This window comes from Rhinopithecus bieti, unplaced genomic scaffold (genome assembly GCF_001698545.2).
Source record: "Rhinopithecus bieti isolate Rb0 unplaced genomic scaffold, ASM169854v2 scaffold_61692, whole genome shotgun sequence".
Classification (NCBI taxonomy): Eukaryota; Metazoa; Chordata; class Mammalia; order Primates; family Cercopithecidae; genus Rhinopithecus; species Rhinopithecus bieti.
Window position 1 is genome coordinate 10,854 of NW_016823237.1, and position 13,458 is coordinate 24,311.

General features: G+C 40.9%; 1 long non-coding RNA gene across 1 annotated transcript in view; it reads left to right on the top strand.

The window, feature by feature from the left end:
- Positions 1-3,119: 3,119 nt before the first annotated feature.
- LOC108521484 (uncharacterized) overlaps positions 3,120-13,458 on the top strand; it is a 12,624-nt gene continuing 2,285 nt past the window's right edge. The window contains exons 1-2 of the long non-coding RNA XR_001883204.1: positions 3,120-3,198; positions 11,819-11,935. This is a non-coding gene — a long non-coding RNA (uncharacterized LOC108521484). The remainder of the gene's footprint in view (positions 3,199-11,818; positions 11,936-13,458) is intronic.

Sequence of the window (13,458 nt, forward strand, 5' to 3'; positions counted from 1 at the left end):
TGACAAAGGACTAATATCCAGAATCTACAATGAACTCAAATCAGCAAGAAAAAAACAATCCCATCAAAAAGTCGGCTAAGGACATTAATAGACAATTCTTAAGAGATATACAAATGGCCAAACATATGAAAAAATGTTCAACATCACTAATGATCAGGGAAATGCAAATCGAAATCACAATGCAATACCAACTTACTACTGCAAGAATGGCCAAAATCAAAAAACAGTAGATGTTGGCATGGATGCAGTGAACAAGGAACATTTCTACACCGCTTGTGGGAATGTAATCTAGTACAGCCACTATGGAAAACAGTATGGAGATTTCTTAAAGAACTAAAAATAGAATTACCATTTGATCCAGCCATCCCACTACTGGGTATCTACCCAGAGGAAAATAACTCATTATTCAAAAATGATACTTGCATGCACATGTTTATAGCAGCACAATTCACAATTGCAAATTCATGGAACCAACCTAAATGCCCATCAATCAACAGGTGGAATAAGAAACTGTGTTATATTTGATGGAATACTATGCAGCCATAAGAAGGAATGAATTAACAGCAGTTGCAGTAACCTGGATGAGATTGGAGACTATTATTCTAAGTGATGTAACTCAGGAATGGAAAACCAAACATCATGCTTTCACTGATATGTGGGTGCTAAGCTATGAGGACACAAAGCGTATATAGTGGACTTTGGGGACTTGTGCAGAAGAGTGGGAGTGGGGCGAGGAATAAGAGACTACAAATATGGTGCAGTATATACTGCTTGGGCGATGGGTGTACCAAAATGTCACAAATCACCACTAAATAACTTACCATGTAACCAAATATTACCTGTACCCCAATAACTTACAGAAAACATTTTTAAAATACTCTGTTGCCAATAAATAAACACTTAAAAAATTGAAATCAATGAAAATAGAGACACAAAACAACCAACAGCCTGGGATACCTCCCAGACACTTTTGATTGAATGTGCCTATCATCCTGGTGGCCAAGAAAAAATCCCTGCACACTCTGCCTAGTCCTGAGCTGCATAAATCAGGAATCCAGGCACATAGAGTCATGGCTCAGCCAGGGCCAAAGACCGCTTGCATGAGGTTTTCCAGATGCTGATGTGTTGTGCAGCTGAACTGCCACAGTTCCTACATCTCCCATCAGCGTAGAAAATTGGAGACTCCAGCTCTTGCAAGGACCCCACTAGACAGCCTGGTGTCTGCCTTCAGTCAGTGACCACAACCTGGCAGCTCTGACTCTAGCACTGTGTTCCGCGTGTGTGTGTGTGTGTGTGTGTGGCTCTAGCGCTGTGTTTCTACCGTGTGTGTGTGTGTGTCTGGCTCTAGCATTGTGTTTCGTGTGTGTGTGTGTGTGTGTGTGTGTGTGTCTGTCTGTCTGCCTGTCTCTGGCTCTAGAATTGTGTTCCATCTGTGTGTTTGGCTCTAACACCGTGTTTCTACTGTGTGTGTGTGTCTGGCTCTAGCATTGTGTTTCTACTGTGTGTTTGTGTGTGTGTGTGGCTCTAGCACTGTATTTCCACTGTGTGTGTACCCACACGCATGCCTCACTGAATGCCAAGGGTCCCCTGAACATCCTTTTCTGTAGAGCCAGGTCTCAGAATGTGTAACAATGCATGTTCAATTCCCCTTACCCCAACAGAAATAGACATTAAGAGTCCACAGGAAAAAAATAAGGATCTTAAAATATACAAAAATAAATTTTAGCGACTCATAAAGGAAATCAAAACAAAAACTACACTGTTGTATATTTTTTCACATATTATCAATTTCCAACCATGACCTGTCCCCCTCTGAGGAACCTGTATTACCTACCATTTCCTGACCCATCTTGGTTCTGGCTCCTATCAAGTGTTCTCAAGTAATCACACTATTTTCTTGCTAGAATTTGTCCTACACATGCAGATAGCCAAATGCCATCTCACAAGGTATGTAAAAACCACATGTTCTGGTGGCAATTGCTTTGTTTTCTTTACTGTTAAAATGGTTATAATCCCACTTAAAACACAGTGCAGTCCCTTATGTGAAACGGCCTCTTATGCAATCAAATCTCCATAGAACTTTGGTCAGTTTTTCTAATCTTGGAAATAAGGCCAAACTTTCGCCTTAGTATCAGTAACAAGAAACACAAAGCTCAACAAGAGCGAACACACACACACTCTTAACATCGTCACCTAGAAATAACCAGTATAACTGTCACAACTGTGTCTTCTTTCCTTTTGAACTTTTTTGTCTACATCTAATTTGTTGAGCTTATATTTTGCATTATTACCACTATCTTTTGTAATTTTTGATACTTTAAGAAGCTTCATTCTTTCTTTTTCTTAATAATCATGGCCGTTTCAGATCCTCCCATTTCACAGAACTGAAAAAAGATGAAAATGTGAGGGAGTCCCTGAAAATCTGGGGGTTGTCTTTCCATGTCTTTAAATGCGTAGGTGGAAACGGAGCTGTACTGCTTTTAGATCAAAATTTCATCGGAGGAAATGTCCCCTCTTTAGGGGTACATTCAGGGAAGCCGAGCCCAGCACTTGTGAGCACGCACGGCGACCACGCAGTTTAACCACCACTCAGTCCAAACCGACACAGCACGTGTACCCTCCTCCAGGCTGGTAGGTGGGGAGCACCTCAGTGGGGCGAAGGAATCTGTGGGCGCACCCTTCTCCTCCTGTTCGCCCCGCCCTTTGGCCCCACAGAAACGCTTCCAGGCCAACCCACGAGGAAGGCTAGAGGGACTCTGCTAGGAGGCTCTTCCTACACTTGCCAGAACTAAAAACACAGGCAGAGGTAAAAACTCAGTGCTCCAAAACGCAAGACCCCGACCCGCCCACACGGCCCTGACTCGACCCTCTGGGACTCCCAGATATCAGCAGAACGCCGGAGCCGGTGGTGAGACAGCCACCATTGCTCAAGGTCGAGCGCCCGGCTCTGGCTGCTCACACGATGGAGGGTGGGGAAGGTCCTCTGCACCAGAAAGGCCGCCTACGGCACAGACCCCGGCCCTACTTCCCCCAGCGTCAGGGAAAAGAAAGGCAAAGAAAGGAAAACGAAGGAAGGAGACCTACCTGGCTGAGGCCGCGCGCCAGCGAGAAAGGTCCGACTACCTGTGATCTGCGCAGTGGGGAGGGCTGGACCCCAATACGCCCCCTGCGGCATCGCGACTCCGGCGTTGCCACAGGGTAGGCTGCCATCCTTCCCTCCATCTTGTGTGTCTCCTGTTCCTCGGAGGGGGTGGGAGCTGAAGGTCAGAGGAAGGGGAGGTGTTGGGAATCCGGGTTGTGTGGTGTCGGCTCCGCCCAGGGGAGGAGTGGGACGTCTTAAGCCAGTACCAGGTACTTGAAGGATCCGGAGAAGTGGGCTTGGGAAAGTCAGATGGGAAATCTTTCATCTTGGCCAGTTGCTCGGTAGAATCTATTTCTTTCCCTTAGAGTAAGGTCCTTGTTGCTAGAGGGCAAACGATGATTGAGACAGAACAATAAAATGGAATATCTATAGTTCAATATTCGCAAAACATTTAGACGTAAAAGAAATTTAAATATGTATATTTTCAAACGATTAGTTTGTATCATTATATTGCCTGAGGTTATTAAAAGCCTCAATTGCTCCTTCCCCAGGTGAGAGGGAATGAGTAAGAGAAAAGGTCTGGGAGTATCTGGCCAGCAGGTGGTCTTGGGGTGGGGGCGTGGGGCTGAGAGTATGAGGGTCAGTTGGTGGGGAGTGAAATGTCTGGTTCCCAAGACCAGACACTGCCGGTGCCCTATCACCTCCTGATTTTTGTCTGGAACTGTTAGGGGCCCAGTGCTGCTTCTGCGGCCTTCCAGGGGATGCTGCTGATTGGCGCACACGCTGCCTAGGTGGGTGATGAAATGCTATATCTGAAAGAGTGACAGTGACTCGAAGGTTTCCCATGTCTGACCAGTGCCCTGATACCTTCCTCCTTTTGAATAAAAAGGAATACTTTTCTCTTGCAAAATAATAGTCGCAGAATGAAGACACCTGTAGTGTATAAAGAAAAATGAGGATAACCCGTGATGACACCACTCAGAGAAGAGGACTGTTTGTGGGGCGTACATCCTTCTAGCACTTGATTTCTTAAGTGAGAGGGAGGGATGCAAATAAAGATGCTTTTAAAATAATAGTCTGGTGAGCTCCCAAGACCCATGGGAAGCAAGCATGCAGGCTATTCAGTTGCCAACCTATTGATTGTGAAGATATTTTTGTGGACCCATTTAATTTCTATTCATAATATAGTCTTTGATGGATTTTTACTATTATTTTTTGTTTCACAAACTCAATGTTTTAGGACCTGATGGACTTTAAAAAAAAAAATTTCTGAAGAAAACTGTTAAGGAATATTTTCCCTGCAAATAAACAAGTGTTTCAAGTGAGAACTGAAGTCACCGCTGCCCAGGTCCACTCACCAGTATACCCACCTTAAAAGAAACACTTTAAAAAGAAATCCAAGGTCTCTGCACCAACCTGAGGAGAGTGCAACTGGACTTTTACCGCCTCCAACTCCTCAGAATTTTCTGCCTCTATTTCACTCTGCACCAACTGACCTTCACTCTCTCAGTCCCCCATCCCCACCCCACCCCAAGACCACCTGCTGGCCAGATACTCCCAAACCTTTTCTCTTACTCATTCCCTTTCTGTTTGGGCAGATGTGGGTGGGAATTACCAGAAGATAGGGGGAGGAGAATAAATGGGCACAGGTGATACTTTGTTCTGGTCAGACAGTGCCTTCACCTGTTTAGGGGAGAGCTGAGGGAGGGGTTAAGACTCTGTCACAATTCCACGTTGTAGAAAATGGAAAGTGAAAAGAGCTTCCCTCTCCTTCCCAGGTGGAATTAGCTGAAAAAGAACTGGGCTATCAATCTCAGCTGCACCTCTCTGGATGCCTCCCTGTTTTTCTCCTCCTTTATTTAATGTAGGAATGGCCATTGCCCGACACAGAATCAAGTCATAGCCTTTTTTTTCTGTCTACATTATCTGAACTGACACAGATTCAATAAGCACTCATTGTGCCAGGAAACCAAGGTCCACAGAGGCTAAAGCTTTGCCAAGGTGAACCGGAGTGTCACAGGATGAATCCAAACATGCTAGGCTGCAAATCCTTTGCTCTCTTCATGCAAATGGGCAAGCAGCTCCATAAAGGATGCTGAATATCATTCATTTAGGCAAATACAAAGCAAAATCACGAGGAGATACACTTCACACTTACTAGGATGGCTAGAATAAAAACAAAATTGAAAATAACAAGTGTTATGAAGATGTAGAGAAATTGAAACTGTCATACATTGCTGGTGGGAAAGTAAAATGATGTAGACATTATGGAAAGGAGTTTGGCACTTCCACAAAAAGTTAAACATGTAATTACCACGTGATCCAGGAATTCCACTCTTAAGTATATACCCAAGATAACTGAAAATAGGTATTTAAACAAAAGTTATGTATGAATATTTGTGGCAGCATAATTCATAAAACCCAAAAGGAGAAACAACCCAAATGCCTATGAACCAGTGAATGTTTAAACAAATGTGCTATATCCATACCATGGATTATTATTTAGCCATAACAGGGAATGAAGCACAGATACATGATACTACATGGATTTAACCTTGAAAATATTATAATACATTAAAGAAACCAGACAAGAATGCATATTGCATGATTCCATTTATATGAAATGGCCAGAATAGACAAATCTATACAGAGACAAAGTGGATTAGTAGTTGCCAGGGGCAGGGGAAGGCAGAATAAGAAATGACTGCTAATAGAAATGGAGCTTTCAGTTTAGAAAAATTCTCGAAAATTTGTTGTGGTAATGTATACATAATTTTGTGAATATACTAAAAAGCAATGACCTGTATACTTTTAAATGGTGAGTTACATGGTATGTGAACATGTCAATAATGAAAAGTAAACCAGCACATAGATTTAATAAAATTTAGGTACAAGATTTGTGGGAAATTTTATATCATGGGTAAATCAAGGTGAGAATGCTGCAACTCACTGATATGATCTTTTACATCAAACGTATGAGAAACATATTATGTGAATGCTGATATCATGCAATCAGAGTACAAAGCATCAACTATGAATGTTCCTGCCAAAAAAAAATTGTACCTGAATCTAACGACATCCATAGATCTAACTACAAGATATTTTGCTTATAAAGGAATAGGGTTTGCATTGGAATGGATACAGTAAAATGTAAAAAATGAATAATTCTACAGGACAAATTATAAACCAGTCTTTCACCAAAGGAATAGCAAAGAAAATAGGGAGGGTGGTGTTATAGATTAAAGAAGAAATAGGAGGCTGGGCATGGTGGCTCACACCTGTAATCCCAGCACTTTGGGAGGCCAAGGTGCACAGATCATCTGAGGTCAGGAGTTCGAGATCAGCCTGGCCAACATGGCAAATCCCCATCTCTACTAAAAATACCAAAAATTAGCCAGATGTGGTAGGGAGTGTCTGTAATCCCAGCTACTCGGGAGACTGAGGCAGGAAAATCACTTGAACCCAGGAGGTGGAGGTTACAGTGAGCTGAGATGCTGAGATTATGCCATTGCACTCCAGCGTGGGCAACAAGAGCAAAACTCTGTCTCAAAAAAAAAAAAAAAAAAAAAAAAAAAAAAAAAAAGGGTAAAAGAAAGAAAAAAAGAAAGAGAGAGGAAAGGAAGAAATATTTGAATCAGTGTTATGTAGAAGGAGGCAGAACAAGATAACAGAATAGAAGGTTCTACCTATTGTCCCCACCCCTTGCAAGGACACCAATTTAACAACTATCTATACAAGGAAAACACTGTGATAAGAACCAAAAATTAGGTGAGTACTCATAGGACCTGGTTTTAACTTTATATCACTGAAAGAGGCCCTGAAGAGGCAGGAAAAACAGTCTTGAATTGTCACATCACCCCTTCCCCAACCCCTGGCAGTGAGTGTTTCTGTGTGCTGACAGAGGGAGAGTGCAGCCATTGTGAGTCATTGAACTCAGTGCTGTCCTGTCAGAAAGGAAAACCAGACCAAACTCAGCTGATGCTCCCTGCCACCCTAACACAGGGAGTATTTAAATTAGCCCTCACCAGAGGGGAATCTTCAATGCAGGCTAAAATGCCTTGGGGCCCTTGAAAGACAGTTTAGGCCAAAAGTATTGCAACTTTTATTAGTCCTAGTGCTGAACTGGGACCAGAGACAGTAGTCTAGGGGGACATGTGACCTACTGACACAGCAGCCTGGGTTGCTAAGTGAGTGCTGGCATCATCCCTCTACTAACCCCAGGCTGCACAACTCATGGCTCCAACAGAGACCCCTTCCTTCCACTTAAGGAAATGGAAGAGTAGGGAGGACACTGTCTTGCAGCTTGAATAACAGCTCAGCAACAGCAGGATAGGGCACCAGTCAGAGTAATGACTCCCACTTTCCAGGCCCTAGTTCCAGGATGACATTTCCAGACATCCTCTGGGCCAGAAGGGAACCTGCTGCTTTGAAGGTAAGAACCCAGTCGTGGTAGCATTCATCATCTGCTAACTGAAGAGCCATTGGGCCCTGAACAACCAGCAGAGATACCTAGGTACTATGTTTAGGGCCTTGGGTGAGGCTCTGAGGCTTGCTAGCTACAGGCACCAGCTTTGCCACTGAAGCATAGAGCACCAAGTGGGCTCTTGGAGTCCCTGATTCCATAACTTAGATTTTGAATGGCATTTTGGATCTGCCTTGGGTCAGCGGGGAGCCCACTGCCCTGAAGGGTGACTCCCAGGCCAGGCAACATTCACTACAAGCTGACTCAAGATCACTTGGTCCTTAAGGGGACATTGGTGGTAGTCTGACAGTACTTCATGTAAACCTGTGGTGGCCGTGGCCATGGAGTAAGGCTCCTCTGCTTTTGGAAAGGGGTGGAAAGAGTGGGAAGGAACACATCTTGCAGTTTGAGTTCCGGTGCTGCAGCAGCACAACAGAACACCAGGTAGACTTTTAAGGTTTTTAACTCTAGTCCCTAGCTCCCTGATAGCACTCTGGACCCTCATGGGGACATGGGTAACGCACCACCCTGAAGGAAAAGACAGGCCTGGCTGGCCTCACCACCTACTGACTTTAAAACCCCAGGGCCTTGTGTGAACATAGGCAGTAGCCAGGGAGTGGTTACAGCAGGCCTTGGGCAAAACCCAGCATTGTGCTGGCTTCAGGGCTAATCCAGCGCAGTCATAGTGGTGTTGGCTGCAGGGGTGCTTGTGTCACCCCACCCTCAGCTTCAGGTGGCTCAGAACAGAAAGACACTTTGTTTGTTTATGAGAAAGTAAGGGAAAAGAACAAGAGTCTCTGCCTGGTAATCCAGAGAATTCTGTTAGCACTTGTCCAGAACCATCAAGGTGGTACCTGTATGAGTCTATCAGACCCACAACATTACTGGGCTTGGGATGCCCTGTAAAGCAGACACAGCTTAGATCACAACACCCAAGTCCTTTTGAATATCTGGAAAGCCTTCTCAAGAAGGACAGGTACAAACAAGACCAGACTGTAAAGACAATAAATACCTAACCCTTCTATGCCCAGACACAGACAGACATCTACGAGTATCAAGACAATCCCAGAAAACCTAACCTCATCCAATGAACTAAACTGGACACCAGGGACCAATCCTGGAAAAACAGAGATATATGGCCTTTCAGACTGAGAATTCAAAAGAGCTGTATTGAGGAAACTCAAAAAAGATTCAAGATAACAGAGAAGAAATTTAAAGTTCTATCAGATAAATTTAACAAAGAGATTAAAACAATTATAAAGAATAAAGCAGAAATTCTGGAGCTGAAAAATGCAATTGACATACTAAAGAATGCATCAGAGATTTTTTTTACAGCAGAATTGATCAAGCAGAAGAAAGTATTAGTGAGCTTGAAGACAGGCTACTTAAAAATAGAGGAGACAAAAGAAAAAAATAAACAAAATAAAGCATGCCTACAGGATCTAGAAAATAGCCTCAAAAATGCAAATCTAAGAGTTATTGGCTTTAAAAGGAGGTAGAAATTAATAGGGGTAGAAAGTTCTTATAAAGGGATAATAACAGAGAACTTCCCAAGCCTATAGAAAGATATCAACATTCAAGTACAAGAAGATTATAGAACACCAACCAGATTTAATTCAAAGGTCACCTCAAAGCATTTAATAGTCTGGATCCTGAAATTCAAGGATAAAGAAATGATCCTAAAACAGCAAGAGGAAAGAAACAACATATAATGGAGGTCCAATATGTCTAAGACGTAGTCAGTACAATAAAATAGAAACAACAAAAAAGTGAAAAGCAGGGGATGGAGATAAGGTGTAGAGTTTCCATTAGTTTTCTTTTTGTTTATTTCTTTATGCAAACAGTGTTAAGTTGTTATAAGCTTAAAATGGGTTATAAGATAGTATTTGCAAATCTCATAGTAACCTCAAATCAAAAAACATGTAATGGATACCCAAAATAAAAGCAAGAAACTAAATCATATCACCAGAGAAAATCACCTTCACTAAAGGAAGACAGAAAGGAAATAAAGAAGATCTCAAAACAACCAGAAAACATAACAAAATGGAATGACCTGCATTTCCATCAATAAAGGAATGTTAAAATATTTTTAAAAAGTCACATGTAATACTTCTTTTGATCCTAAGNTGCAAACAGTGTTAAGTTGTTATAAGCTTAAAATGGGTTATAAGATAGTATTTGCAAATCTCATAGTAACCTCAAATCAAAAAACATGTAATGGATACCCAAAATAAAAGCAAGAAACTAAATCATATCACCAGAGAAAATCACCTTCACTAAAGGAAGACAGAAAGGAAATAAAGAAGATCTCAAAACAACCAGAAAACATAACAAAATGGAATGACCTGCATTTCCATCAATAAAGGAATGTTAAAATATTTTTAAAAAGTCACATGTAATACTTCTTTTGATCCTAAGTAGAACAAGTACAAGTTAAGAGCCATATTTAGGCCAATCAGGGAAATTGAACATGGATATTTTGTGTGCCATTAGAGAATAATTCTAATTTTCTTAGAGGCAAGGATGGCATTTTGGTTATTTTTTCCTAAAATCCCTATTAGTTAGAGTGTATATTATTGTAAACTGCATGGATTGAATAGCTTGTTAGGATTCATACATTAAGTCATACAATAGTTGAAATATGCTTTGAGATATTTCAGTAAAAGTGCAAATAAAACATAATTTGTAAATGTTGATTATTGTTAAACTGGTTGCTGAGTACATGGAATTTTTTATGCATTGTTCTATCACCTTTGTTTGAAAATGTTCATGATAAACAGTAAACAAGAACAACCAAATCAGAATTTGAGTGTATTAAGAAATATGAGTAAAAATACCAAAAATAAGAGTTGGTTATGGTCACGTTTACAGAACTATAATTGCTTGAGTTTCAAGGCAGAATTGGAAAAACATGATTTTTGTTTTAAGTATTGTCAAAATATTCAACAGTTTAATGGAGGTACAAAGTATCAATTTTTAATGGGCCTTTACATCAGAATGTAACATGTGGAAGGAAACTCTGAAAGAAGTTTACTCTATTGATGACAAGGTCACCTCTGGGAATGACACAAAGATTAGAATTGTTGAACAAAGGTAACTTTCGTTAATTCCTTCAGCAAAAATTTGTTGAACAACTAGTATATTCTGATCATGTTCTTAATGCTGCAAGTACAGCCATGAAATAAACACAAAAAAGTTCCTATTCACATAGAGTTCACATTCTAGTAGAGGAGACTGATAAAACAGGATCAATAAGATATATATGTATCATAATAGTCATATGTGCTGCACAGCAAACTGAGCAGGGAAGGGGAACACTGTGGGGTGGGTGTGGGATTTTCACCTCTGGGTAGATTGTGTAGCTAAGGTCTCGCTAAGAAGGAGACATGGGAGAAAAGATCTGAGGGAGGAGATGAGAGCGCTCAGTGGATATCTGGGGATGGGGGTTGCAATGAGAGAGAGTATCCTGAGCTTCCCATGGATTTTTCCCTGTCGATGTATTCATCACTGACAAACAATAATGTTTCCCCAATTTTGATGCAAGGGGTGCTGCATTGCTGCATTGTTGTTTGGTAGTGTGAATTGGTCAGCATTAAGGCCAAGTTACCTTCAAGGTTCATACAATTAGTACATAGTTTCAGACTTTTGATGCTTAGAACAAATTCAGGGTGTAGCTATGCATAGTAACTGTGTATGCTTCTATAAAATAGATCTATTGGGACTATGTATAAACAGGTCCTTGCAATAACCTCTCAAGTGGTTCAGGCCAGTTTTGCAAGGTGTTTGTAGCTACTTGAGTAGCAGTGCTGTATGAATTTCAAACTGTTACTTCACACCCAATGTCAGGATACTCAACCATCACTGGAATCAAAAAGCTACAAGTGGGAGAACATTTCTGTATCCCAAGATGTAAAGCTAACAAGCTATTTATTAATATTTCATTAAATTCAGAGACAATAGCTTAAGTAAGCAGAAAAGGTGGATCAGTATTGTTGACCACAAGCCTGAATTCCAGCTCATTACTGTGTGAAGTCACTAATTGGCCATAGTTGATTACATCACAATTTGTTTTTCCCTATAAAGTTCAGACCATCTTCAGGCTTAGGCTTATTTCTCCTAAGAATGTATAATGGCTTGAAGGGTTTTAAAATTGTTTTCTTGCTGTATTTTAAATAGTTAAAGAGACTGGGTTTTCTTTTTTTATGCTGAATTCTTTGGAAAATTGGTTTGTATCTATGGCTAAGGAATTCAACAACACTTTCTTTTCTTCTCAGGTTACAGTATTGTAAGGAAATAGAAGAGTGTGATTTACAGTTGGTGTGGCCCTGTGGGTGTGGACCCAGACTTCAAGCACAGATTAAGATCATACACTGATTTACCACATCAGATAGGTATGTAACTCAATTATCAATTGTACTTTGATTGTGTTTTACCCCATTCTGTACAATAGGCTTATTTTTAAATGTAAGTATCTCACTGAACTTCCTCTCTTAATATCTGGTTAGGCACTGTGTCCATGAATAGCCCATGGCTAGAGTTAATTATGATGATCATGAGCATTTCCCTTGTGTGATTGAAAATAACCTATTTGGTAAATTCCAATATTGCTGAACTCAGTTTAGACTCAAAGCCCCAGAAAAGGTCACTATTTAACTAGAACAGAACGCCTTGGTATTTAGAAGCATGACTTTCTATAAGTATCATGGAGATTTCTATAAGTATCATGGAGATATCTATTTACTGGTATCATGGAGATTTGGTAGAAACTGTGTTCATTAGGCTTTGACCTGCATCATAGCTACATTCTCAGTGCTCAACATTGAGCAAAGATAGGCAGGGTTATTTCAGTAACCTGGCACCTTGCAAGGCTATCAGAATAGCCTGATATTTCTATAAACCTTAGAGCTGGGAAAGAATTTGAGGTGACCCTGTTTGTCTCCTTGGATTGCTGAGAAAAGGACCCTCTAGCATCTTACAGTGGAATCTCTGAAGGCACTGTGAGCCTTCCCATGTGAAGTGTTCTCTGCTATGTGGCCTTGTAGTTAAGCAGTTGACTTTACTGAAACCGCTGTTGGAAAGGATTTGGCATGGACTAATTTGTGGTGCCTTTTAAGGAAGAAAACTACCACTATAAAATACCAGCTGCATAACATTCTTTCCTCCATAACATAGGGCAGGCTCACAGTGACATTCATAGGTGAATATTATTTATGATGTATTGTTCTTTTGTGATTTTAGTAATACACACCGTAGTTGATTTAAAATGTTATAAACAATTTGATCAGGGAGTCATAAGGGACTGCTTCCCCATCTTTCTATTGGCTTCTAATCTCTTATGAATCACATAGCACACACAGTCTCCCAGTGACCTGAGCTGGCTAGTTCAGGGTTCAACAGACACTGGCTTCCTGTGCTGTGTCCTTGTGATTATGTTCTGTTAACCAAAAGTATTGGGGCAGAGAAAGATAATGGGACCAGGTAAAAGAGGATAGTCAGCATCACAAACCCATTATGACTCATTAACTTGTCATCTCTGATTTTGACCAGATCAATTTACTGCTCCAGATTTGAATTTTCTCAACTAAAATAAGGGTCAAATAAATAAATGGTTCTTAAAATATTATGATTAAAGATCTTTTGGGAAGCTGGTGAATGGTGTGGAAATTTTATTTTATTTATTTTTTATTTTTATTTTTTTGAGACGAAGTATTGCTCTGTCACCTGGCTGGAGTGCAATGGCGTGATCTTAGCTCACTGCAACCTCCACCTCCTGGTTTCAAGTGATTCTCCTGCCTCAGCCTTCCAAGTAGCTGGGATTACAGGCACAAACCACCGTGCCTTGCTAAGTTTTGTATTTTTAGCAAAGACGGGGTTTCACCATGTTGACCAGACTGTTCTCAAACTCCTGACCTCA